At 44.1% G+C, this 25,650-nt stretch overlaps 1 protein-coding gene across 2 annotated transcripts in view; it reads right to left on the bottom strand.

Moving 5' to 3' along the window:
* ZNF827 (zinc finger protein 827) overlaps positions 1 to 25,650 on the bottom strand; it is a 174,523-nt gene that overhangs the window by 30,302 nt on the left and 118,571 nt on the right. The gene's annotated exons all lie outside the window — the stretch shown is intronic.

Here is a 25,650-nt window from a genome sequence, read left to right as displayed (position 1 = left end):
ACCATTATCGACATAAATAAATGGAAACTCTAAACCACTTCCATTTAATCATTTCATGATTGAAAGAGCAAGAAATGGATTTTTGGCTTACCAGCCAGAAATGTAAATGCCTAAGGAGATGTTAAGAAACAGACACTCCTCACTGCCACAATTCTGAAGGAGTTGGGCAAAATGCAATGTCACCCAGAACAATGTGCCTCCTTTTCATTTCACATTGGCAATTTCCACATTGGCAAAAGAAATCAAGTCAATACAAAAGTATCAATGCAGCACTTTGGTTACAGGTACAGACCCAATAGTAAGTCTGGAGGAGCTAAAGGAGGAATTCCATGATTTTCTAGTGAAAGCATCAGAAATGCTAATTTCGTGTCCAGAGTTTCGCTGGAGTATACATTCACGTGTTGATGTAATGGCAGTTGGATTTGGACGTGCCCCTTGACACACCCCTTGGACATGTTCCCTGTCATGCCAGATATAAAAGGACAAATGGGAAGTTGGGGGGAACCCAGAATAGTGATCAGTCCGTGGGAGGCCAGAGATAAAGCATTGATAAGATGCTGCCTACTTCCTATCTATCTCTTTATCATTCTCAAACCTGGGACACTCATGGTCACCTCTGGTCAGTGAATTTTCATTTATCTCTCCTCTCTCAGAATCCCTCAGGCAGCGGCAGGCCTCAGACTCCAGGAGGAATGAAAAGGATACTTGGCTCTTACCCCTCTATGTCTTCTCTCTCTCAGTCTTGGGCAGGTGATCGCTACCATTCACATTTTTCTCAGGCATCTAATTTGCTGGCTCATCTCTGACAATCTATCCTCTCTTAACAAAGATCTGACATGGACAACAAATGATAAGATGCTTGTATGAAAATTCCACCATTTAAAGGCAAAAGGGGGATTAAAAAAAGCCTTGATGTTTAATGTATGTAAATGCATGCAAATCACAAGCATAGAGATGCCTCCCCCCATCACCCCATCTCTCGATGAATGGGTCAGAACATGGGAGCAGACACATTATGCCCTTTGGTTCACCGGGGCCCTATGGTGAGGGTCAGCCAAGTGCTTCAAGTCCTGCAGGAAGCTGCAAAGACAAACAAGAGACCTCAGGAGTGCAGATTCCTCAACCCTCCTCACACCCAAGGCTCCTCATGACTCACTAAGAACCTCAGTTCCTACATCTGACCAGGTCAGTACACACAGCTTTGCCCCTTGGATGTTGCAGGAACTGAGATTCTGTCGGGTAATGCGGGACATGCTCATGTCCTGCTCATGACCTCAGAGCTAACAATGTGCCACATCCTAAGCTTTTAGGAGATAAGGCCACACCCCTGCCCTCCAACACTGGTCAAAACGAAGGGCAAAGTTCTAGACTTGATCAGGGTCCCAGTTACTGAGCTAGTTCGCTTGAGAAGACAAAGGCAAAGTCCAGGCAGAAGAGAACTGCAGCACCCACCCCCAAATGCTGGCCACAGGAAATCTAGGAGAAAAGTTTGCCAAGAGATGGAGCTTTCTGACAGATTGGCACACCCATTTCCCTCCCGAAGTAGAGGCTGAGGAGTCGGAGATAGTACAACAGGAAGGGTACTTGCTTTGCATGTAGGTGACATGGATTCAATTCCTAATAACCCATATAGTCCCCAGAGCCTCACCAGGAGTAAGCCCTAAGTAAACTGGGTGTGGCCTCCAAGGAAAAAGAAATCCCACACTGCTCCAAACAAAACAAAACAAAAGTGAAGGTTGAATCTAAACTGTAAACTAGATCTGGCCAGTAGGCTTTCCTGCCAAACCATGACAAACTTGCTCTCAGCTTTTTGCTGGGTCTGGGGGTGTTGAGAGGGAGAAGACTCAGCTCCCAACTCTTTCCTCATTGCCTTCTTCATGGAAAATGTCACATTTGGGCACCAGAGTCTCAAGCACACTCTACATCCTTTCTTTATTCCTTTGTGACAATATGTGGAAAGATTTCAGTGTGTTCATGTGAGACTCTGTGTGTGTGAGAGAGAGTGTGTGTGTGTGTGTGTGTGTGTGTGTGTGAGAGAGAGAGAGAGAGAGAGAGAGAGAGAGAGAGAGAGAGAGAGAGAGAGAGAGAAGTGAGAATGAGAAAGGGCATTTAAAATAAGGCAAGTACAGGAGACTTTCATTGTGCCCCCCCAAACCTCTCCTGAGACCTGCTCAATAAGGGGAGAAATGTTCTCTAATAGCTCTAATGAGGGTTTTTCATTCATGTTTGATTTAGCTGGGAACCCATCACCTAATAAATCAATTAAAACAAGTAAAAATGGGTTAATTGTTGGCTCCAAGCAACCATTTTGGGGGCGCAAACAGTGAAAAGACCTAGACTGAATACAAATAGCCTGTTGAACACCATTAAGAATTGATGTAACTCTCAGAACCATTCATTGTGGGACCAGAGCAATAGCACAGTAGTACAGTATTTGCCTTACACATGGCAGACCTGGGACTGACCTGGGTTCTATCCCTCGAATCCCACATGGTCCCCTGATCTTGCCAGGAGCAATTTCTCAGGAATAACCCCTGAGCACTGTTAGGTGTGGCCCCAGCATAAACAACAAAAAAGAATCATTTATTCCTTGAATGAATGACTGGCACTGGCATCCAACTAGCTAGTCTTACTCCCCTACTGTGGCTCGGCTTCCTTTACACTGAAGCACTCAGCTGAGAAGGCCTCTGTGCTCCTGGGCTCATGGCGGTGTGGTTCACAGCAGCCCAAACTGGGAACAGGCCAAGTGCCCAAGGTCAGAGGAGTGAGTGGGAGGTAATGTGGACACCAGGGGACATGGCACAACTGTATGGATGGGGAGTAAGAGCCTTGCTTTTCGCTCCAATATGAATGGAACAGAGGATGATCATAATAAGTCAGTCAGTCAGTCAATAAAGAGGGAGTGGGTCACAGTCTGGATGGTTTCCCTCCTATGTGGCTTGGAAAAACTGGAACAATGTGACAGACAAGGCCAGAAGAAACCCGGCCTGAATATCAGTTCAGAGTCATGAAGAGACACAAGCAGAAGTGAGGTAAGGCAGGGCTCAGTGGATAGCAGAAGAGGGTGTGGTTATGGTACTGACTATGGCAGTGGGATAGGAGTGGTAACATATCTCGAAGAAGAGTGAAACTGTACCTCTAAAAGAAAGTTCTACACCAAAGTTACCTCAAAAATTACAAATACACAAAATGAAAGGGTTTTCAAAAAACAAATAACAAAAACCCTTTCAAATGGAGAACTGCTTAAGACAGAATGTTCCGAAACATTTACAGATCTTCGTTGGGAATTTTCACTGGCCTGGGCACACAGTATCTGTGGAGGAAGGTAATAATAGCAACAAGGTGGGCAGGGGGAAAAGAGTGGGCAGAGTCCAGCAGAGAGTGGGAGCAGTGCAGAGCCCAAATCCAACTTCTAGCACCTCTCAGCATCTGATCTCCTCCTGCCCAACTGTTGGCGAGAGGCTCTGGAATAACATCACAAATGAGACCGAGAGAAAGTGACCTGAGCGCCTGGAGAGGTGGAGATGGACCCCACATACTGGTTCATCTCCCAGGGTCATGCCAAATCTGTGGCAAGGTCAAAGACACCATGTTACATTTTAGATAAACATGGACAAAGTTCGGTAGCACCGGCTCTAAGAATTATTCCTCGCTGGGTGCCCAGTCAGACTAAATAGCCTCACAGGAAAATTCAGACTCTTCAAGGGAATCCTGCAAAACCTTCGGCCCCATCCAAGGGTGCACTTTGCTGGCTGATGAGGAGAGGAACCAAAAAATCAAAGCAAGTATGGGTCCTGCTCTGAAAACAGACACAGTACCTCTATGGGAAGTGATTTTCAAAAGTTTCCTGTTGACCTTTTGGGACATTCTCTCTCTTGCTCTTACTTAATAATAGCCAGAGGATTATTCCTCTCGAGTTACGTCTCTTCACCTGGTCACTCACATGTCGGGTGAGTTGGCCAAGGGAAGGTCTGCACAGTCCTTGAACTTTAAGAGATGATTCACAGGCTTTAATCTCACCAAATGCTGCCTCTGTTCCTCTTAGTGTGGAAGCAGGCTCACCGAGCTAGGCCAGCCTGCCTCCGGCCTCTTGCCCCCCACTTTCTGCTTCCTGCCTTCCTTTATTTAAAAAAGAATGAGAGAAAAAAATAAAAAGGAATGAGGAATTCTCCTGTTTGGAGGAACCAACAATCAAAGGATTGTTTCTCAAGCCTTTGAGACAGTTTAGTTGATTGGTTTCAGGGCCACACCTGCTGGTGCTTAGGGCTTACACTTGGATTTGATATTGGAGATCACTCCTGGTGGTGGTTAGGTACTAGGATGGAACCTGTGTGGGCCACATGCAAGGCAAATGTCCCATCAACTGTCTTACTTCTCCAGCATCCCTGGACCCAGGAGCCATATTTGGGCGGGGGGCACACCTGACAGTGCTCAGTGATTACTCATGGCTCTGTACTCAGAAATTACTCCTGGCAGGCTCAGAGGACCATATGAGATGCTGAGAATACAACTCAAGTCAGAAATATGCAAGGCAAACACTCTATCCACTGTGCTATCATTCTGGCTGCTGGAGTCATTTTTTAAGCCATGTATCATTACATACTGAGTCTTTTTTTGCTTTTTTGTTTTTGTTTGTTTTTTGGGAGGCCACACTCAGTGATGCTCCGGAGTTACTCTTGGCTATGTGCTCAGAAATCGCTCCTGGCTTGGGGGACCATATGGGACGCTGGGGATCGAACCAAGGTCTGTCCTGGTTCAGCTGTGTGCAAGGCAAATGCCATACTGCAGCTCTGATGTTCTGGCCCTGAAAATCTCCTTTTGCTGTTAAACTCACATGCCAAATTGTAAACGGCTTAGTCAATATTTTGGGTAGGATCAATCTAAACAACTTTCATTTCCACATGAAGATTTAATTTTATGTTCTAAGTTTCTGTCAAAAAAAAATGAGAATCACCACCATGGTCCACCATATCTCCTACTCTCACAGAGTTGATGAGAAAAGTAACAGAATCATCCTACTCAACTGTAAGACAGGAGGAGGAATAAAGAGACTCAGAAAATCTTTTTGAAGAAAAAAATCAAGACATTTTATGTGCTGGAGAGTGGCTGCCCGCACTCACCTCCTATTCACTCCAGTGAATCATCTCCTATTCACACCAGTAATAAAACCCAATAGAAATCACCTCCTAGTAACACCAGTGCTAGAGTCCCAGGAAAGTGCTTCCTTGTCTCCTCCACACAGGTTTTATGTTTCTGTCACTTCATGTAGAAGTAAAAGCTGCCCTGCTTTCAAATTCACCCAAATGCAAAGAAAGAAATTTCTAACAGTGAATACATATGTTCGGCGGCAAAAGTTTACATAAACATCAACACAGGATTTTCTTGAACACATGTGTGCAGTTTTGGAGATGGTCTAGACTTATCTTTAGCCACTTATTATACTGATATGACAGAATGCTAGAGAGGGACAAACACCAAATAATGTTAAATTCTAAATTCTGGTGAAAGGTGAGACATCTAGCATCATTTGTCCATCTGCATGGAGTTGTTTCCACTGTCAGTACCTAAAGGTGTGTAGTGTTCTGAGGAGAAAGAGAACTAGAATGAGTTTCATGAACACTGTTAGACTGATTTAAATCTGTTACCTGTTGAGAAACGATCAAATGGCAGGCACTGCTCTCTTCAGTTAGATAAATTTCTAGAGTTTAGGGCATCTGCATGGAATTTTGAACTTGCCTGCCCTGTGCTTCTGATTTAAGATGCTGCTAATTCGCTGGTTCATGAGTTGGCTCCAACCCACATCAATTCCAATTTAGTCTGACCTGCACTGCACGTCAAATCCCACTGCCTGATACATTATTGGAAGTGGAGGTTACAACCCAAATGAGATCAAGGCAACAGATATTTATTGTGACTTTAAAAACCACAGAAAATGAACTGATATTTATGTGCTTAAATAGCTGAAGCCCAAATGAGCTGATAGGAAATCATTACTCAGGTACAGGAATTCCCTACAACAAAAAACATGTTAATAGTCCTTAACAGAGTATGCTAGGTACTGTTCTGTGTGCTGTATGTATTGCTTCACTAATTTGACGACAGAGAGATTATTATCACCAGCAAATTATGAAGGAGGAAAAGCAGCAAAGAACATGGAAATAAATATGTTAAAATCAGGTAAGCCCAGCAAATGGCAGAGCTAAGATTTGAACCTGGGGGGTTTCGCTCCCTAGTTAGCACTGTCTCACCTATGTCGAGGATCAGTGGTAAACAAGCAGATCATTGTGGGCACCAACTCAGTCTGGGACCTCTTGCCTGATCATAATTTGGGATTATCAAGCAGTCTTTGGGCTTTTGGACTGTGAATACATTAAAGTCAAGAGAAATGAGGCAGAGATTGCTAGATGTTTTCCCAAAATACAGGTTTTTGTAACTGGATATACCCAGTTGTGTGTCAATGACATACAGTTTATCAGTCTTCCACACAGATCCATGTGGCCATAATAAGAGAATAAAAGGATGGCCCAGCTTCTGGCCATGCTCTTAAAATAAGGACTACATCCTTAACTCCCTTCTTGCCTCTCTGCATTCAGAATGTGGAGGTGATAGCTGGAGTATGAGCAGCCAGTGGGCCATCAAATGAAAGAGAGAGAGAGAGAGAGAGAGAGAGAGAGAGAGAGAGAGACAGAGAGAGAGAGAGAGAGAGAGAGACAGAGAGAGAGAGACAGAGACAGAGAGACAGAGATTCTGACTTGATTTAAGTCAAGGCTATTTATTTATTGTAGTTGTCCAAATGTTATTCCAATACATGTACTTGCTTGTGGGTGACTTTGCTTTTGTGTCATACAGTGTGTGTGTAGACCAGGGACTACTTCTGGTCAGTGCTTGCAAGATCTTGTAATACCAGGAATCAAACCTGGGGCTGGGGGGGATGGGGAGTAGGGCATACTCCAGTCCTTTCTACCATCTCTGCAGCCCAAAACATGTCATATTTTAAAAATAAAACTGCAAAATATGCTCTTTTCCTAGGAAGCAAGACTACTGATCTCAAAACACCTTTCCTTGAGATTTTGTTTCATTTACTTATTTATTTAGGTGTTTCCACCATACCCGGAGGTGGTCAGGGTTTACTCCTATCTCTGCACTGAGGGGTCACTCCTGGCAGGGCTCAGGACACCATATGAGATACCAGAGATCTAACCCAGGTTGGCCATGTACAAGGAAAGTGCCCTTCCCACTGTGTTATGGCTTCAGCCCCTGTTTCTTGAGATGTTGTTAACAATCCATAAGCAAGACTCTACTTCTTTGGATGTTCTTCAGGTCCTTTTAGAACAAAATACTGTCATAATTGCCCAGCATTGAGAGGCACTAAATAATCAAATGGAGAGACCTAAGACAATTCTCCAAGGTAAATTCTACTGTTTCTGCATGCCTACTGTTGTGAGCACTCATTTTGCACTAAAACTCAACTTTCTTGAGCAAAATTTGATGCATCTCTGACAGGCCCTGAGGTAGGTTTCTCCATCTCAGCTCAGATGATACTGGGGCTTGACAATTCTTGGTTGCAGCATCCTTCTCAGGAAGGCTGCAGGATTTTCCCAGGTCTACCTGCCTGCAACATCCCTGATATGCCGGGGCAGAACAGCCCATCAGGAGTAATTTCTGAGTTTCTAGAGCACTGTGTAGAAGGTGTCTCCCCCCATAAAACAAATAAACAAAAATCAATATCACCAAACACAGCCGGCTGTCCCCGGGGCACAAAATCACTGTGGCTGAAACATCACACAGATGCCTGGTTGTCGATTGTGAGAAGGCAGAGAGTGACTTTAAATTTAAATTCCAGCAGAGCCGTGGCCGGGTAGGTCCTTAATCTCCTTTCAAGGATAGTGGTGCCCTGGTGATTTCTGGGGGCAAAGAGCATGAGCCAAATCTTATTTTTTAAATTAAGAAGTTCACTGAACTTTCAATAAGAAAATTCACAGGGTAGTTAAAAAAAAAGTCAAAGACATAATTCCGAGCACATTGAACGATGAATCCAACTTCTTCTGTTCAAGGTTAAGATAGAAATAATTGCCTATGTGAAGAAAAAAAAATTCTCCATCTCTGAATAGGGTTCTTTTATAGAAACTATAATGAGAGCAGAAGCTGTGACCCTTTCAGAAGCGAGAGCACTGCCCTGGGAAATTTCCAGTTCCTTTAGCCTCTATGGGTTGCCGGTGCTGTATCTACAGACATTGGGACCCCACGTCTGGGGAATAAGGATTAGTTGCTGGTCTCTTCCATTGTGGAAGCAGCTGTCTTCCCTCCACTTGTCAACGTCTCCTTGATTCCCCTAGTCGAGTTTGACAAATGGAGACGTTTCTGCATTTCCAGGATCAGTGCATTCACAGCCAACAGCTTGGCAATCTCTTGCCTCTTTGGAAGAACGGGGAAGTGACATGCAAAAGAAAAGGGCCTGCATGTCTATCTCCTCTCCTGACACAGGACTCTGGGAACGAGGAGAGGATGAAACCTTCAGTGTGAAAGGTTTTCAGATCATTTCCCTCTTCGAGAAGAGTCCTGGGCACCAAAGGCCTAATTATTGATTGTCGGGACATGGGAAGTTTATCAATGTGTTGCTTATTCAATCTACACAGCAGAAAGAGCATTCCAAGGGTGGGAGGAAAATTACATGCCGGTGTAATTGAGCTCTCTTTCTCTCTCTCTCTCTCTGTCTCTCCCTCCCTCCCTCCCTCCCACTGGTTCTGGAGGGGTTGGGAACCTCATATCTTTGCAATACAGAGGACTGAAGAGCTTGGCTGATCGCTGCAACCTCAAGACTCCTCTATTTCAAACAGAACGTTTTATTGATCATGAGCTGGCAGAGGGTGGTGGAGCGGGTATGGTAGGAGCTGCTATGCACAGGGGAGAAATACTTTTAAAGGTGGGAATTAAAGGCGATATGCTGGGTATAAAGAAGCCTCTACCCCTTATCTGCCACCCTGGAGAGGGAAGAATGGAGGCGGGGCCTGTTTATAGGATGAAACAAATACTGAGATACTCATCCCTGGGGTTGTATGTAGTAAGAGCTCAATTAAAGGATCAGTGCTGTCTGGGGGGGAAAAAAAGAAGAATAAAACCTTTTTGGCTTTTGGTTTTAGTTTTGGGCCACACCCGAACTTGACCCGAACTTGACTGACAGTGTTCTGTGCTTGGATCCCTATCATTTCTGGTGATGCTTGAGGAACATAAAGCGTACTAAGGATTGAACCTAAGTTGGCTGCATGGCAAGCATCTTAACCAATGTACTATCTCTCTGGCCACATATTTCTTCTTTTCTCTTCCACTTGAATTGACTAAGTTCTTGCTTGCAGATTTATTGTTTGAGGCCACACTTGGTGGTGCTCAGGAACTAACTCCTCACTCTTGCACTCAGGAATCACTCCTGGTGGTACTTAGGGGACCATATGGGATGCTGGGAATCAAACCCGGGTCAGCAGCGTGCAAGGAAGCTCCCTCCCCGCTGTGCTATACTCTGTGCTCAGTGCTCTGGCCCTCTCTACTTGCAGATTTTGAAAAGCAAGCAGACATTTGTTTCTCAGAGAGCGACTGAGAGCGACTCAGGCATAAAACATTTCTGATGTTACTCTGTGCCTAAGACATGGCTGAATCTTACTAGATCATGCTAGTAAAGGGCTCAGGGGATTGAGGTGGCATATTTTCCACTACCAGGGGACAAATTCAAGGCTCAGGCTCAAGAATGAGTAGATTCCCTCAATAAGGATAAGCGCTGGACTCCACCCAAAGTTTGGCACAAACTGCTTTGTGGAGTCAAAACCAAAGTCGGTACTGCACAAAGGCTTGCCAAACTCAAGGGGTTGGGGTGGCATCTGTATAGTGTGAGGATGTCCAGATTTCTGATGATGATCAACCGGCAGACTGCAAAAAATGAGCTTACTAAGTCTCAACCAGTGTATTAAAAAAGGAGCAAAAAAAAAAAAAAAAAAAGCAAAATAATTTAGAAACCAAAGAAACAGAAGAGAGGAAGATGGGTTTCTTCTTCTTTTTTGAGCCACACCCAGTGATGATCAGGGCTTATTCCTGGCTTAGGGGACCATACGGGATGCCAGGGGATCACCAAGGTCTGTCCAGGGTCAGCTTCATGCAAGGCAAACGTCCTACTGCTGCGCCATCGCTCTGGCCCAGGTAGATGGTTTCTATGATTGATCCATAAGCCAAACTACTGCTGCAGTTTGACTTTGTCTGCCCTCTCCCCCAACACACACACTTAAACATGTGAAACTGGGTTCATTAAAGCCAATACAGAAGACAACAAATCTTCTTCCCCCCCAAAGCAGATTTACAATTCTTGCTGTTAGAAATCCCTCTCATGGCATCAAACTGGGCATTTTGAGAAACAAGAGCTGAAGTTGGTTAGCAAACAGTGTCCCGGGATCTCTTCTTGCTCTTCAGTTGCACATCAAGGCTGTCACGATGGAATCCAGCTGTTTGCAGAAGGATTTACACAGTGGCCTGAATGGAGTGTGAGAGGAGTTAATACCATCATCACGGGAACCTAGAGCACGCCATCAGACTAGGGCGATGTTTGCTCTGCCTGCGTTCAAGGTGGCGAAGGCTTTCCAATGGATCAAAGAATTGCTTCTGAATCAGGGATCTGACGCCCCAAGAATGTAATGGAATCAGCAATATCATTTAGCTTCAGCAAGTAATGATTTCCCTAAGGTCCAACTGCGGGTGTACTCCAGTTCTCCCAATAAAATGAAAATGACTTAAATGCATTCAGTGCACCAAGGACAGAAACATTCTGGGTTATTTATGCATACCAAAAGTTAAAAAAAAAAAGGAGAAAAAAAATCCTGTTTCTTGAAATAGCTGCTTTCTTTACACACATTTATTTTTTGCTAAAACGTGCCCTATTATTTTCCTGCATTACCCTATTGTCAGGAGCAACTGGTTTATCAGCTAAGATTTTCCTTAATTATCAAATTTCTTAAGTGGAAATTCCTACTTAAAATTGTGAAGGTTCTTTTAGAGATCTTGGCCAGCTCGATACCACAAGCTAAGTAATGTGTGAAAACATACACACATATACGTGCACACACATGGGAAAGCATCTCTCTCTTCTCCCGATCACTGCATCCCTCACTCCAGTGGCATTTGGAGCTCGCCTCATCCTAAAGAAAACTGTAATTCAGACTCAGCGCCAGCTCCGTGTTTAAGTCGTTGCCTCACAGCTAGCCAGCCAAGGCATGAACTGCTTATTTGATCACTGAAACAGCATCTTACGCCCGTCTCAGCAAACTATCTCGGACACGCCTGCACTGAGGAATGGCCCACCGGCAGGTCTAGACAGGATAATCACCTCCTCTGTTCTAGTGGCTCAAAACCATTAAAGACACAAATTGAGCTCAGCAACAAATTTCGATATAACACGTCTTGAGAAGTCCAGGCTGTCTCCATTTCCTTAGATTACGTGGCAAACGCATCACATCTTTGACAAAGTGGTTTCAGCTACCAAGGGCTCTTGGAGAGAGGGAGGAAGTGGTAGAATTAGCCCAAAGGTGGTCTTGAATGGGAGCTCATCAGTGGTGGGGGTAATCGCAGTTGAAAGAATGAGGCTGTTACCACCTTAGTACTTGGTAATGCCCCCAAGTAGGGGAGGCAAAGAAATTCCTTATTAAGTATAATTTCTGTAAGTGGTGCAAAGGAAAATGAAACCAGCAAATGTGGAGCCCTTCTGATGGTCAGAAGTGCAGGGATACAAGAAATATTTAGAGATTTGGTTGCAAATAATGGATGTTATTGTGTTACACAATATAATTCGGTTCAACATTTGTAAAATGCCATCATTAGTGATTTTAAGATTGTAAATCACTTCTCCAATGGCAGTGCTGGGAAAACTCACATATACAATAGCCCTGAGGCATGCTTTGTAAGCATTTGTTAGAGAAATGTGCAGTTTTATTGGTGAATTAATAGTTTCCTGACATAGCTCTTTATAAATAATGCTGGAGCAATTCTTGTATGAAGCTCAATTCACCTTCCTATGTAGGCCCATTCTCTCTTCTACAATGAATTCTTAACAATGGACTTGTCTTCTGTTCTTCATTATTGTTTTTTAAATTCTGATCTCAAGTTCTGTAACTTTCTGAGCCTTGTTAGTTATCAGGATGAGTTTTGCAGACTCATAAATATTCAGTTAAATAGTGAAAGGTTTCAAAGATCTTGGTCAGCTTGCTCTCACAAGCTATGAAGTAATAAAGAATACACATACACATCAATGAAACATAAAGATATATTCTTCTTTTATAACTTAATAAAAAGAAAAACTAAGTGAGATAAATGCTGGGCAGACCTCACTATCAATATTTAATTATTTAAGAGCTATGCACAGGTCTCATCCCACTATAAAAATAATACCTAGCAAATTAAATTAACTTTCTTTGCCTTTTCTTATCTTGAGGCCGGGCCTCTTTGTTTCCATTAAGCCTTGCAGGGAACTTTATTAGGCCTTTAGAGATTAAACAAGAACAAGTCAGATTAAGTCTGTTAAATGGAAGGGAGCTCATGTCCCTTCAGCTCCCCACACTCTAATGACTCCAGCCATTCAGAGCTCGAGACACTAACTCTGTACCCCTTTCTGCCTCCCCACCCCCAAAAGCTGCCACTTCCCAAGTTCTTCCTGTTCCCTGTACTTGGAAGGTCCCCAAGATACAGCATGGTGCTCTTTGTTCCAGGGGTACAGGTCTGATTCTTCAGAACATCTATTTCAGATCATGCTCCCTTCACTCTGACAGTACCCTAGTGTGTCTCCTTACATCAACTAGTCTTCATGGCGTCCTATGATCTATTGATTCAGATTCTGGGAAGCTCCTCTTCTATGTAATAGTACAAAATATATATTTTTTGGTTTTTGGGTCACACCTGGCAGCACTCAGGGGTTATTCTTGGCTCTATGCTCAGAAATCGCTCCTGGCAGGCTCAGGGACCATATGATTTGCTGGGATTCGAACTACTGTCCTTCTGCATGCCAGGCAAACACCCTACCTCCATGCTATCTTTCCGGCCCCTGGGTGCATATACATTTAAGATACCGAATAATTTCTAAAACCCAAGTTCCAAAAGGCACAGATTTGGGAAACTTGTTTTACGTGCTGTTCCTTCAGGTCCTGAGAAATTCAGGTCATGTGATACATACTTAAAAAAGTTTTGTTGAATGAATGAATGAATGGATTGAGTTTTCTTTCTACCCCAGTGGCACCTTACAGCCATTTTCCACTCCAGTCATCAAATACTTAGTGATACCCTGCTGCTCTTTCATTCATTTCTTCTTTCTTACAATCTCATTTCACTGATATGGAAGGGCTGGAAATCGTCTGAGGGGAAAGCTAACGACTGTTCTGCTCAAAGGGCTTTATTAGTTAGAAAAGGAAATAGAAGCAACAAAAATGTGAGTGTGCTTTATCCTCTGTGATAGAACTACTAAGCAGACTCCCCATTAGCAGCAACTGTATCATGAATTAGACCCAAGTGAACACACGTGGAAAATCCCCACACCACATGCACACAGGACAACCATACAATGGTCTCATCAGTCACATGCCCTTCACAATTATCACACTGAATAAGATGGGACCAATGTTTCTCCAACAGCTGGAGCCCTGAGATAAATGTAATATATTCATTTCCTTAGGAAGGTCAAAAAGAAGTCACCTGTGAACTTCATTCCACAAGGAAGCTTAGGAAGGCTCCACACTGAACAAGGTATTTAAAAAAGCTGTGCTCAGAACCAGGTCTCCTATGGAGGATTTCCTGGCTCTTTGAGAGTCTCTGACCTGTCTGGAACTGAAAATTTTGGAAAAGACTGCCAATACTTGCTCATTCTGTCATGAGAAGTTAAGTTCTGCCACATGTAGAACCGGCAATAATTACGGAGCATCAGTTAAATGCCGAGAATCTTCTCTTTGTTCTCTACATGGGACTAATAAATGTGACTTCTAAGAGTTCATGCTCATTCTAATGCACTATAAGAACAAAGATAAGTATGTGTGTGTTTGTGGGAGGTGGAGATGGGGGTCCGTGAACATTTTTCTACTTGCTTCAACACAACTGTTAGGAACCCTTTGGTGAACTTTCATTTTATTCCTTTCTTTTTACCCCACTACCCCAATGATTTTAAAATAAAGCCCACACTAATTACTATGAAAAGCATGGAATCTGAGACAAGTCTGAGTATGACACCAGCGATGATATTTTTAAAATACCACATTTTCGAGCGATAAAAGTAACAGTTGGGAGCTAGACCAGAGAGCTTTAAAAACGAACATGTTCCATAAAAATGAAAAACAATTTGGCCGAAATAAGTGTGAAAAATAACTTCCACATACCGAGAGCAGGGCCTCCATAGTAAAATCCTTCGCCAGAGAACTTTTATGGGTGTTATTTATTTGTGTTGGTCAGAGTCAAAATTCCCCCCTGCTTTTCTTTTGGTGAGAACCTCCACAGTACACACTGAATTAGCGAACAACAGGGACACAATCATGTGTGTGAGTTACTTTGCCTCTAAGACAAAATATGTACCTGAAAGCCCCAGGACTTGTTCATTCCTGCCTTCCTGCCCCAGACGCAACTGCCAACCTGAATTTGGATTTAATCTCTCTTTTTGTAAATCATTTGGCTGCTGGGTTAGTCAACGCCCTCACTGTTCTGTTGCCAGGTTTTTCCCCATCTCTGTCCAGAGACAGGTTCTCTGCTAGTCACTTCACTGATGCTCACTCAGGAATGTTTCAGAGAATGTCCCTGAGCTTAATTCCATTCAAGTGAAGAAGAGGCTCTGGGCCAGTGACTCAGATGCCTGAAAACTTACAGTTGAGAATTAAGACTACAGATGATTTAATCATTTGGACTAAAAAGACCTGTAAGAGAAGAAAAAGGTAGATGAGTGTATATGGAGGACGGTAAGGGACAGTAAGGAATGAGTCACTACCAATAAATCCAGGACTGTAAGACAGTACCCCCAAGTGTATTTTCCAAACATCCTTCAATTTGGTACCTCTTCTAACTGAAGATGTCTCTGTCTCACTGTGCTTTGTAGCCTGGCCTTTGGGGGAATGGGGGTGTGTCATCACATTTACACATGGTTCTACTCTTACTGGTCTGGCCCCAAGCTCCTGGCATAACCTTATAAAAACTTCTAGACAGCTCCAGTGTCAAGACTTCAGGAATAGAATAGACAAGATAGGCTCTCTTTTTTTCAACAAGAAAATAACTTATTGATGATTTCCAGCTATAAAAATGATATATACTTATTCTAAACATGGAAGTCTCACCAATAGGAGTAAAAATCATTGGAAATCTTGACTGAACTTGATTAATAATGAACATTTCTAACAATATAACTAGATCTTTTCTTCTTTCTTCTATGTATACATTTTTGCAAACTATGGTATCATGCAATCCAGGAGGATTTATTTCCCAGAGATCTAGGGGTTTGCTCAGAGCTGACTCCTGGCTCTGTGCTCAGGGAGACTACTCCTGGTGGGGCTTGGGGAGACCATATATAGTGTCAGGGTTCAAACCCAGGTTGGGTGCTTGCAAGGCAAGAGCCTTACCCTTTATACTACCTTTCTAACTCCCAATGTTTTTAATGTAAAAGTATAAGACCTCTAGCACATTATGAATATTTTTAAAGGGGTTCCTCTTAATTGTGGTCAAAACCAGCCGTGACTAGTTCTCCCTTGAAGATAGTTAACATGAGTTCTAGAAAAACCAGTTTTCAGCAATCTACTTGCATCCAAGATTCGTTGTGCAACTAAGACAAAGGCTAAGTTCAGGTGAGCTTAGGGGCCACTGGCAGTTCATGCCCATGGTGGAACTTGAAGCGAAGCAGAAGAAGGCTGATGGGTAAACAGGAAATTCTAAATCCCCAAGGACACCAAAAGGAGGGCTGCTAATCCCGTCTTGGAGTACAGGGGACTGTTTCCCAAGAGGCAGAGACGAGCTGGTGATTAGGGAGTGGTAAAGAGCGAGAGAGTGTTCGGGCCAACAGGCCAAGTGGAGCCTGTATCTGAGGGCAGTAAGAAGCACCAGGAATAGAGCCCGAGAGGATATGACCTGCCTTCTAGAACATTTATTCTGGCTATAGGATGGGAGATGGGCTGAATGAGCCACAATGGATACTGGGGGTGAGTGGGCCATGAGAGTCTGTTGTAACCCAGAGGATTAATGATGGAGATTTGAATAAAGTCACTGTAGCAGCACAGAAAGAACGAAATGTATTTAGAGGCCAAAGAAACAGTTCAAAGGACTGGAGCACTGGCCTTGCATGTATAAGGGTTTTATCTTTGGCAACATATGCTTTCCCTTCCAAATACAGTTGGATGTGGTCCTAGTGGCCTCAACAATGCTGGACCTGTATGTCACTGGTATTGAAACATGAAACTCTCCTCAAAAAATGATAGGACACATCTAAGAGAGGTCGAGGAGGAGGGATTTATGACAGGCTGTGCTAATGGGACAGAAGTGTGGAGAGTTAAGAGAAAGTCATATGCAGCAAAATGCAAAATGAATGGATTCTGGAGAGGAGGCAGGAGAAATGTTGCTTAGTTTAGAACCTATTGGCTTCAGAGAGATCTCAGTATGAGCAAGAGATCTAACATCAGCGTCAAATGGAAAGACTGGTGGGCATCTGTGCATGCTACTACATCCCAACTTGCTTTGTGGGATGCACAATTGGAACAGAAGTGCTGGGTACCTAGTGAAAGGAAATGGTGTATGAGGGGAAAACTGCTCTCTGTGTCACCCCCAAATGAAGTCTCTTCCTGTTCTTCCACTAGGCTACATCAATAAGAGGGCTGTGATTTTGGAGGGCCTCTCTTGCAGTGTTGACACACCAATCAGTCTGACCCAGAAGAAGAATGCAGAGTAGATTTCGGTGGGAAGAGACTGTCATTTGCAATGGACCGTCTTTTACGCTTTTTCTTCGCCTACTATATTGGTTAGGGTAACCAAGAGAAAACTAAAACCAAAGAAGAAAGCCTGAAATGAGAATATGTATCTTAGTAGCAAAGAAATGAAAAAAAAAAAAAAAAAACCACAAAACATTTTATTTACAGAAAAGGCCACGCAGATTGAATGAGCTGGTTCCAAGTAATGTCGGGATCACCACATTACAATTTTTAAACAAATCTGGTTCATTATTAATTGGACACACTCAGGATTTCGATAGCACTACTCAGGATCAAGATACCTCAGGAGTCTTTGCAAAGGTAAAGCAAAGACACACACTATGCTGAGGCCTTCTAAGTGATGCCTGGAAAATTTCCTGGGAGCTTCTGAGTCAAGGCCAGGCCTCAAGTGAGTAGAGCACCAGGGATAAGCAGAGACCCCAACTCAGACGGAATTGGAGAGGATGTTGCCATTTCCCACAAGGTCCAGAGTGTTGACAGTCATCTCTGACAATGTGTGACCACCCTGTGCCCTACTCTGGGCAGGGATCAAATTGCTTTCCCCTACAACCACAGAGATTTTCTTGTGTCTGTGGCTTCTTCTAGATGAACAGGGGAGGTTTCTAAATCAGGCTGAATATTCTCCTTCAAAGAGATCACCAAGCTTTAAAAAAATGTTCTTGCCACTCAGAAGGTAAATTCCACCCATGTAGATCTACATGGACTTAATACATTATTTGTGTGTGTGTATACAAGTATGAATTCATTCATCTATCCATCATCTGTGTGTATCTATTCATCCATCCACCCACATATCCATTCATCCATTCATCTCCCATCTATCATCAATGCAATTTTAATTTTTTCACCGAGTTAACACTGATAAGACTGCATAAGATTTAGGCATACAAATTCATTATCTTTTGAGAAGGTGTCACTCAGATACCAAGTGTTTCTCCCCACAAAGCTTTTAGTGGAACTGACAGCCCTCCTTTGGAATTTGCCTACATGCTGAATAGGACACTTGTTTGGTGAGGGCAGATAGGACTAGAGGTCAGCATACCACTTATAGCCTCCAGTAAGGGGAATCTTGATCAGGAGATTATGTCATATTAAAATCTTGCTCCCCAGAAAACTTCAGAACTAAAATGGGCTCATCATGGCTGCAAGAAGCCCGAAGTAGTGTTCTAGGTTGTAAAAAATGCTTTTAAAGTTCAAAACACATCAGGATCCAGATATCATCAATATCCATGTCATGGCAATTGGTGCTATAAATGGAAATATTCTTGCCAATGACAAGGCACCCACCCACTGAAAATACTGCTGTCGTTATTATTACTACTATGAAAGTGCGACTGTCTTTTATGGTCTCCAGGTGACTGGACTGTTTAGGAATAAACTTACTAACTCCAACAAATACAACAATACTGTCCTAAATATAGCCTGATGTTGATGAATGTGCACAAAATTACACATGATGAACATCAAGCCCCCAAACCCTTTCTCTGCCTCTGCTAGTCACTTGCACCATCGATACTGTGTCTTTTGAAAATATTTATAATCACTTGTGCCTCCTGCCAATTCTTTGGAGGTGATACAATTTCTTTTTTTTTTTTTTTTTTTTTGGTTTTTGGGCCACACCCGGCCATGCTCAGGGGTGACTCCTGGCTGTCTGCTCAGAAATAGCTCCTGGCAGGCACGGGGGACCATATGGGACACCGGGATTCGAACCAACCACCTTTGGTCCTGGATCGGCTGCTTGCAAGGCAAACACCGCTGTGCTATCTCTCCGGGCCCTGGTGATACAATTTCTAAAGTCCCTAACTAGACATTTACTTCCCTGGACTCACAGTCTCTGGTCTTACCAAGGATATTGAGGAAGAGATTAGAGTCTTGTTACACACAACAGTTTCTTTAAAAATAGGGGAGGCTGGAGCAATAGGACAGCATGTAGGGCATTTCTCTAGCCTTGCATGCTACAGACCAGGAAACCAACTCAGGTTCAATCTCCAGCATCCAATATAATCCCCCCTAAGCCTGCCAGGAGGAATTTCTGAGTGCAAAGCCAGGAGTAACCCCTGAGTGCTGCTGGGTGTGGTCCCAGCCCCCTTCCATAAAATGAAAATGGGGGATGTGTGGGCTAGAGAGACAGAGAGATAATGTAGTGGGTAGTGTGTTTGTCTGGCATGTGGTTATCCCAGGCTCAATCCATGTTCATTGCTGGGTGTGGGCCCCAAATATAGGGAATGTGGAAAGAGTTTGGAGCTAGTTTATTCTTTCTATTGGACATTGGGCTAGGGGTTAACCTTGGTCCTCCTGGTCTGGAAGTGTGTCTTGTTTTCTATCAACTGGATCACCATCAAATTCAGGATTATGCTTTACAAAGCCAAGAGATCTTTCCACAGTTTCACAACATGGCTTTGGTGGACCAGAGACTCATAGGAAACACAAAGTGCTTCTTTAATGTCCTTAATGGAACTAGAAAGAAACATTTGAAGGCACTGTGTTACCAAATATCTATGATAGTAGGTATCCAAAAAAGGGGAAGACTTGTCATGGGAAGAAGGGTCTCAGAGTCACACTTGTGAATCAGGACATGAAATCATTCACTTAAAAGACTGCATTTTATTCTGGCTGAATAATTAAAAAAAGACTAAGCAGCAGAAATGCCCAAATGCCCACTGATGGGGGCATGTGAGGGGCAAATACTGGAGAAGGGCCTTCCCTGTTCACCCAGAGACTCATTAACTTACTTATCAGGTGCCAGATCAGGACACCAGACAGTGTGAGTAGCTCCGGTTGACACGCCTGGGGCTCTGCTCAAAGTATGTGATGAAGAGCAAGCCACTCAATCTCTCTGCAACAGAGTCACACATGTGAAGGCTGAGTGTGCAGACCTTACTGATAATACTGCATATCTCTGAACATGGAGAAGCAAGGAGCAGGTCTTCGACTTTTCATTAAACAAAACAAGAATATAACTGCATTGTGACAGACGCTAACTAAACAACTGATTTCTGGTCACTTGCCCCTTGTGCCAATTCTTTGGAGGTGGTAGAATTTCTAAGGAGGTGACCATTTTGACATAGATATATGACATAAGTGACATTTGATGTTGCTATATACTTCAAACCAGAGGTCTATTTATCAGAAACAAACAACTCTCAGTATCCCCGTGGAAATCTATCTTCTTTAAGAAAATGTCCTTCCTTGCTCTCGAGCTGACCACAGCCCCTCTGTAGCTAATCACCTTAAGCACATACCTTGTTTTAACACCCAGAACACATATCCCGCTTTCCCTAATCCCCTTATTCTGTCTTCCTTAAACACAGGAGCTCATACCCTGTTTTAATCCTCTCTCTCATCCTGCCAGGTTGGCTGACACAGAGACCAAACCTTACTCTCCCTAATATATATTCATTACTCACCTAAAATAAACAGAGTTTCTCTCCCAAAGTGGCTGGTGGAGCTTCTTTGTGAGTGCTCTATTCACCTGTGACTTCTACATCTTGGGGTCTGACCTTTCTAGCCTCATTTACACCCCTCAGATTATTACAGTTCCCCCTTTCCCTAGTGGGGGACAGTATCACTCCAGTTGGGAAATGCCACATTCAACGAAGACAACACTGTGTGTCAATTATATCTCAGCCAAACAGGCAAGTCATTGGATCTCTCTGAGCCCCCATTTAGTCATGGGCAAATAAGGGCCTATTCCTTTGCCTTAGAGACGTTTCCTGAATCCAGTGAGATGACTGGGGTCCTTGGTCTGACAATTTCATAGGTTTTGAATAATAATGTATGTGGTCACCTTCTCTTCGCAGAAAATAAATTTGCTTCATCAGAAAGGAGTTTAAGCTTCAAAATGAAACACAGCCACATGCAATGCTATATTGTTTATCCCCGACTTAGTCCAAATTTAAAAAAGATTCTGCTGTGTTTGAAAAAGGATTGAAGCAAACCCTGTGCTGTAATCCGGGGTAGCTTTGGAGGTCCATCTCCAGGGATTGGAATCTAGGAAGGTACCACGAGGAAGGTGCCACAGTACTCCATGGAAACACAGCTTCATGCCGGTCACCTGAAAGAGGCATTCGTAGGGCTTGTGGCATATGGGGGTGAGGGGTGGTACTTTAAGGGAAAGAACCACTTAGGTCCCAGAAAAGTAGACAGCATCGAACCACTTGTATCTGATGGCTAAGCAGGAAAGTGAGGGAAATGGTCCTGGAGGGCACAAGACTGACAATCCCAAAACTCATCTCTTCAAATCCTGATGGGCATATCAAGTCCTCAAAGAAATGAAATCCAACCCTCTGCCCTGATCTTTTCTTCTAGTCTGTAATTCATGGGGGGAAAAATACATAATAGCAACAAGAAAAAAATTGTTTTAAAAGAAAAGTGAGCAAAGGAATCAGATATAGAGCAGGATTTAGAAATGTAATCACTGGCAGGTTTGTAGCCTCTGAACTCAGCTGGCTCTGGAAGCAAATGCGGCCACATCCAGCCCCCTCACACCGAGGTTCCAGGAGACCTGTGTCCCTAGCCATCTGAGCAGGATAGGTTTTTGGGTTTTTTTTTTTTTTTGGCTTAACTCAGAGCAGACGTACTGAGACCCCACAAAGAGAAAGTGGGAGTGCCCCAGAGATAGAAAGAAGGGCTGGGAACCCCATTCTTCTTGGACAGCCTATGCTCACGAGGGACGAGAGGAAGCAGAAGCAGAAATAGCTGCAGATTCAGTGGAATCAGATGGGTCAGGCTTATAATGGCTCCGCAAACCCAGAAACACGCCTGACCCCAGCATCTTCTCTCTACTCAGACAAATCTCTTGGAGTGAGCGCAGGACAAATGAGATAAAGGAAAGTCCACAACCCCAGAAGGAGCAGGAGGAAGCCACACATGGGGAAACTTGGTCCTCTGTGTCCCTCCAAGAGCAGAGGAGACTGGCAGGGACTTCCATCTTTTTCCTATGGGACATGCCTGGTGGGTACCAATGCGAGGTGTGAGCTGGGGGGCAAAGCCTGGGTCTCAGGAAAGTCAGTGAGGCCAGTTCCCAGGGAAGGTCTGGGTTATTCTCAGGTCTCTGGTAGGGGACCTATGTCTCAATGCCTGGTTACCAGGCTGTTTTCTCCCCTAGTTCTCTCCTCTCCCAATATCCCTGCTGTTTGTTTCATTGTCTTTGGGCTAGAAACACAACACACTCCCAGCACACGGATGGAGCCTTTACTTGTACTCTCCTCCCGGCCATCTCCTCTATGCTAGGTCTCTTCCAGAGATGCCAGGAAGCCAATCAAAGCTTTTTCTTTTTCCTGTTTTTATTTTGGTGGTGGTGGGGGGGAGGGACCTCTGGGTTTAATCTGGCTCTGTGCTCAGGGATCACTCCTGGCAGGCTCAGGAGACCAGACCATATGGGGTGCCAGGATCGAAAACAGCTGTGCTATCTCCCCACTGTGCTCTATCACTCTGGCTGAATCTTCTGATCACAGGTATCTAAAGCTGCATCCTTGGGTCCTGCTGAATGGATGTGGTGAGAACGCAGCTTCTGCACTGGGCTTCCTAACCTGGCAGGAGAAACCTCACTTATCATAGGGACTAATTGAGAATCTGAGCTGATTCTCTGGCCAGACATTTATCTTTGTGTTATCTATGGGAAGAAGAGGTTTGCAAAGGAAATAACAAATAGAGATCATATTTTAACAATAATGTTTACCCCTGGGAAGAACTCCAGGGACTCCCAGGATTTTCTTTTCTCTGATAACAATTTTCTGTTGAGTCACTGAAGCCAGTTCTCTTTCCATCCTGGAGTCGTTTGAACTTGTTTACAGCAAAGCCAACCAGTCTCCCCAGTTAGCTAGCTCTTGTCTGCTTCTGCAACTCCTCACTTTCTCCCTCTAGGCCCGGCCCTCACTCTGAGATCTACGACATGACACCCCACTGGTGTACTTGTTCTTGCCCTATTCTCTTCCAATGACTCAGCGATCTGCTGCCATTGGTCCTAAACAATAATCCGAGTAGCGTCTGGTCTACTTCAAACCTTCAGTTTAACAACTTGAACTTCAGTGCCCTTAATCCCTGTCATGACTGAAGAGAAGTAGAATAATCCAAGGGTTGCAGTACCTCTCTGAGCCTCCAGAACACAGGTTATTTGGGGATTCATACTTTTTCTGATTTCAGGCTTATGATATGGTACCTAGATGAATCGCAGGAAACTAATAGTCCAGGGGTCTTTAGAACCAGGCCAGCTGACCTCTCTTTTGGCTTTAAAAAACTATGGTGTTTACCCTTGCTATAACATATGAAGGCTGTCAATAGCTCTTCTTCCCCCAATTATATTTTTTTTTACCCTGTAAAATTAAAAAATCTGTAACTAATCAAACTCTTGAATTTCAGAATTATAGGTAAAGGATCAGGGGAGCTGTAGGAGGTAAAAAAAAAAAAAAAACCAAAACACGTGCATTTATCACTATCCACACCGGTACAAAGTATTCCCCTTAAAAGGCTCCATTCTGAAGTCTTCCATTATTCAGTTGGGTGTTCCCACGATCACCAAAGGTCCATTCTAGAATTCACCTTCAGACTGCGAGAATTTCATAAGCACAAGTTGCTTATCATTTAAAGTAAACTTATCATTTAAGTTTTGAATTTTCAAGCCTCTTTACCCAGCTTAATTTTTTAAATTAATTTTTTAAAGCCCCGCTGATACTATGTTTCTGATGTTTTTGTTTGTTTTTTGGGCCATACCCATGATGATCAGGGGTTACTCCTGGCTTTGTACTCAGGGATCACTCTGGCTGTGCTCAGGAGATCATATAAGATACTGAGGATTGAACTTGGGTAGACCATGTGCAAGGCAAGTGCCCTCCCTGCTGTGCTATGGTTCCGACCAAGGACACTGGAGTTGTTTATTATAACATCATTCTGCTTTCCCCTCGACTCATGGAAAGGCCTTGGAGAAGTACCAAGCAGATTATCCTGGAGAAGTGGGTCTACATCTGTAAAATACAAACTCTACCAACTCTCCCCCCAAAAACAAGACATTGAAAACTGAGTTTATCTCATTAGTATTAGTATTCTATCCAGTGTTTCACGGAAAACCACATACATCCCCCCCCAAAATACATGAACCTACCCAAGTAAGTGAGTAAACTCTTAAAATATAGCCAAGCCCAATTTAGCCCCGAAGCCTGGAATTGGGGTTTAGGGTCCCAGACCTCTGATGGACAAGGCCCTGGCAGTAATTATGACATTACAAAGTCCCCATGGATCTACCAACCTCACAGCAGGTGATGGTAACAGTAGAGATGTGGTTCACTGAGTCACTACTACAACCCCTCTTGGGCTGGGCAGCACCCAAGCACCTGCATGCTCCCATCTCGGGGACTCTGCATGCCATCACCATGCTTTTTGTGTGCTTTATTTCTAGTGAAAGCTGCAGGTAATCCAGTCACTTGGGACAAGAGAGAAAACATCTCTCCAGACAAAGGAGCAATTTCCTGGCAAACCTGTGAGCTCCCCATGTTAGGATTCTAGAAGCCACAGTTGGGCTCTTTATATAATTCAAAATAAAACAAAGCAATTCACAAAGGGCTTACTGGGAGGCAGCTGCATCCATCCACCCATACATCAACTTATCTACCCATCCATCCATCTGTCCACCCACTCAACCACCCACCCACCCATCCACCTACCTACCCATCATCCATCCCTCCCTCCCTCCCTCCCTCCCTCCCTCCCTCCCTCCCTCCCTTCCTCCCTCCCTCCCTCCCTCCCTCCCTCCCTCCCTCCCTCCCTCCCTCCCTCCCTCCCTCCCTCCCTCCTGTTGGGGCTCGGGCCAACCGGGCCAACCAGCCAGTCCCACCTCCTGGACACAGGAGCCCAGAATCTACACATGCCACCACCAGGGGGCACATTTCTGGGGAAACAGCAGACCAGTGTGGAGGCCCCATGCTGGTGCTGGAGTTTCCACAGTGCAAGGACCATCTGATTGCAGGCATGGGTTGGGGCAAAGGGCAGAGCACAGCTCCAGAGCCAGGATTCTCCAGGAACACACATGAACACAGATGTGCATGCACACGCACACACATGTACACATGCTCATCTATCTTTGCTATCTAGAAAGCTGAACGGAAAATAGAGTGGGGACAGAACCACTCATTGATGATCAGCTCTGGAAGGCAGCACTGGGATTGGAGATGCACAGACATGCTCAGAAGTGTCTCACAGAGTAGGAAGAGGGGTGCAAAGGAGACGGTGGCAGGTGGAAGAGCTGGTGCCTACCAAGTACCAGGACTCTAGCTGGATCCTGGGTCCCCACAGCACTCCATCATAGCTCCCTCACCAGCACCCCTAGTGGTAGCTCCACCACAAGAGTAAAACTGAACCCAAGTTTCTCCCTCTGTCAGGCCACATCCATGGAAAGCAACGTGGTCTCCCAGGGGGCTGTCATGGCTCTGGGGTCAGGCCTGTGCTGCAAGAGGTCGTGTCTAGACTTGCCCTCCCTGGTTCTTGCCAGCAGCCTGTGCAAAACAACTTGTTGAAACAAATTCTTTCCCACTTCCACTTTCCCACTGTAAAGACAAAGATTCACAACAGGTACAGAACAAGCAATTCCTACAGCAGCAGAAAAACAGGCATTATTAGGGATCCGTTTAAGAGTGATATATGTGTGTGTATGTTTGTGTGGTGTGGTTCTGATGGCATTTCTCCTGTTATT

This window comes from Suncus etruscus, chromosome 3, assembly GCF_024139225.1.
Source record: "Suncus etruscus isolate mSunEtr1 chromosome 3, mSunEtr1.pri.cur, whole genome shotgun sequence".
In the NCBI taxonomy this organism is placed as follows: Eukaryota; Metazoa; Chordata; class Mammalia; order Eulipotyphla; family Soricidae; genus Suncus; species Suncus etruscus.
This window is presented reverse-complemented; position numbering and strand designations above follow the sequence as displayed.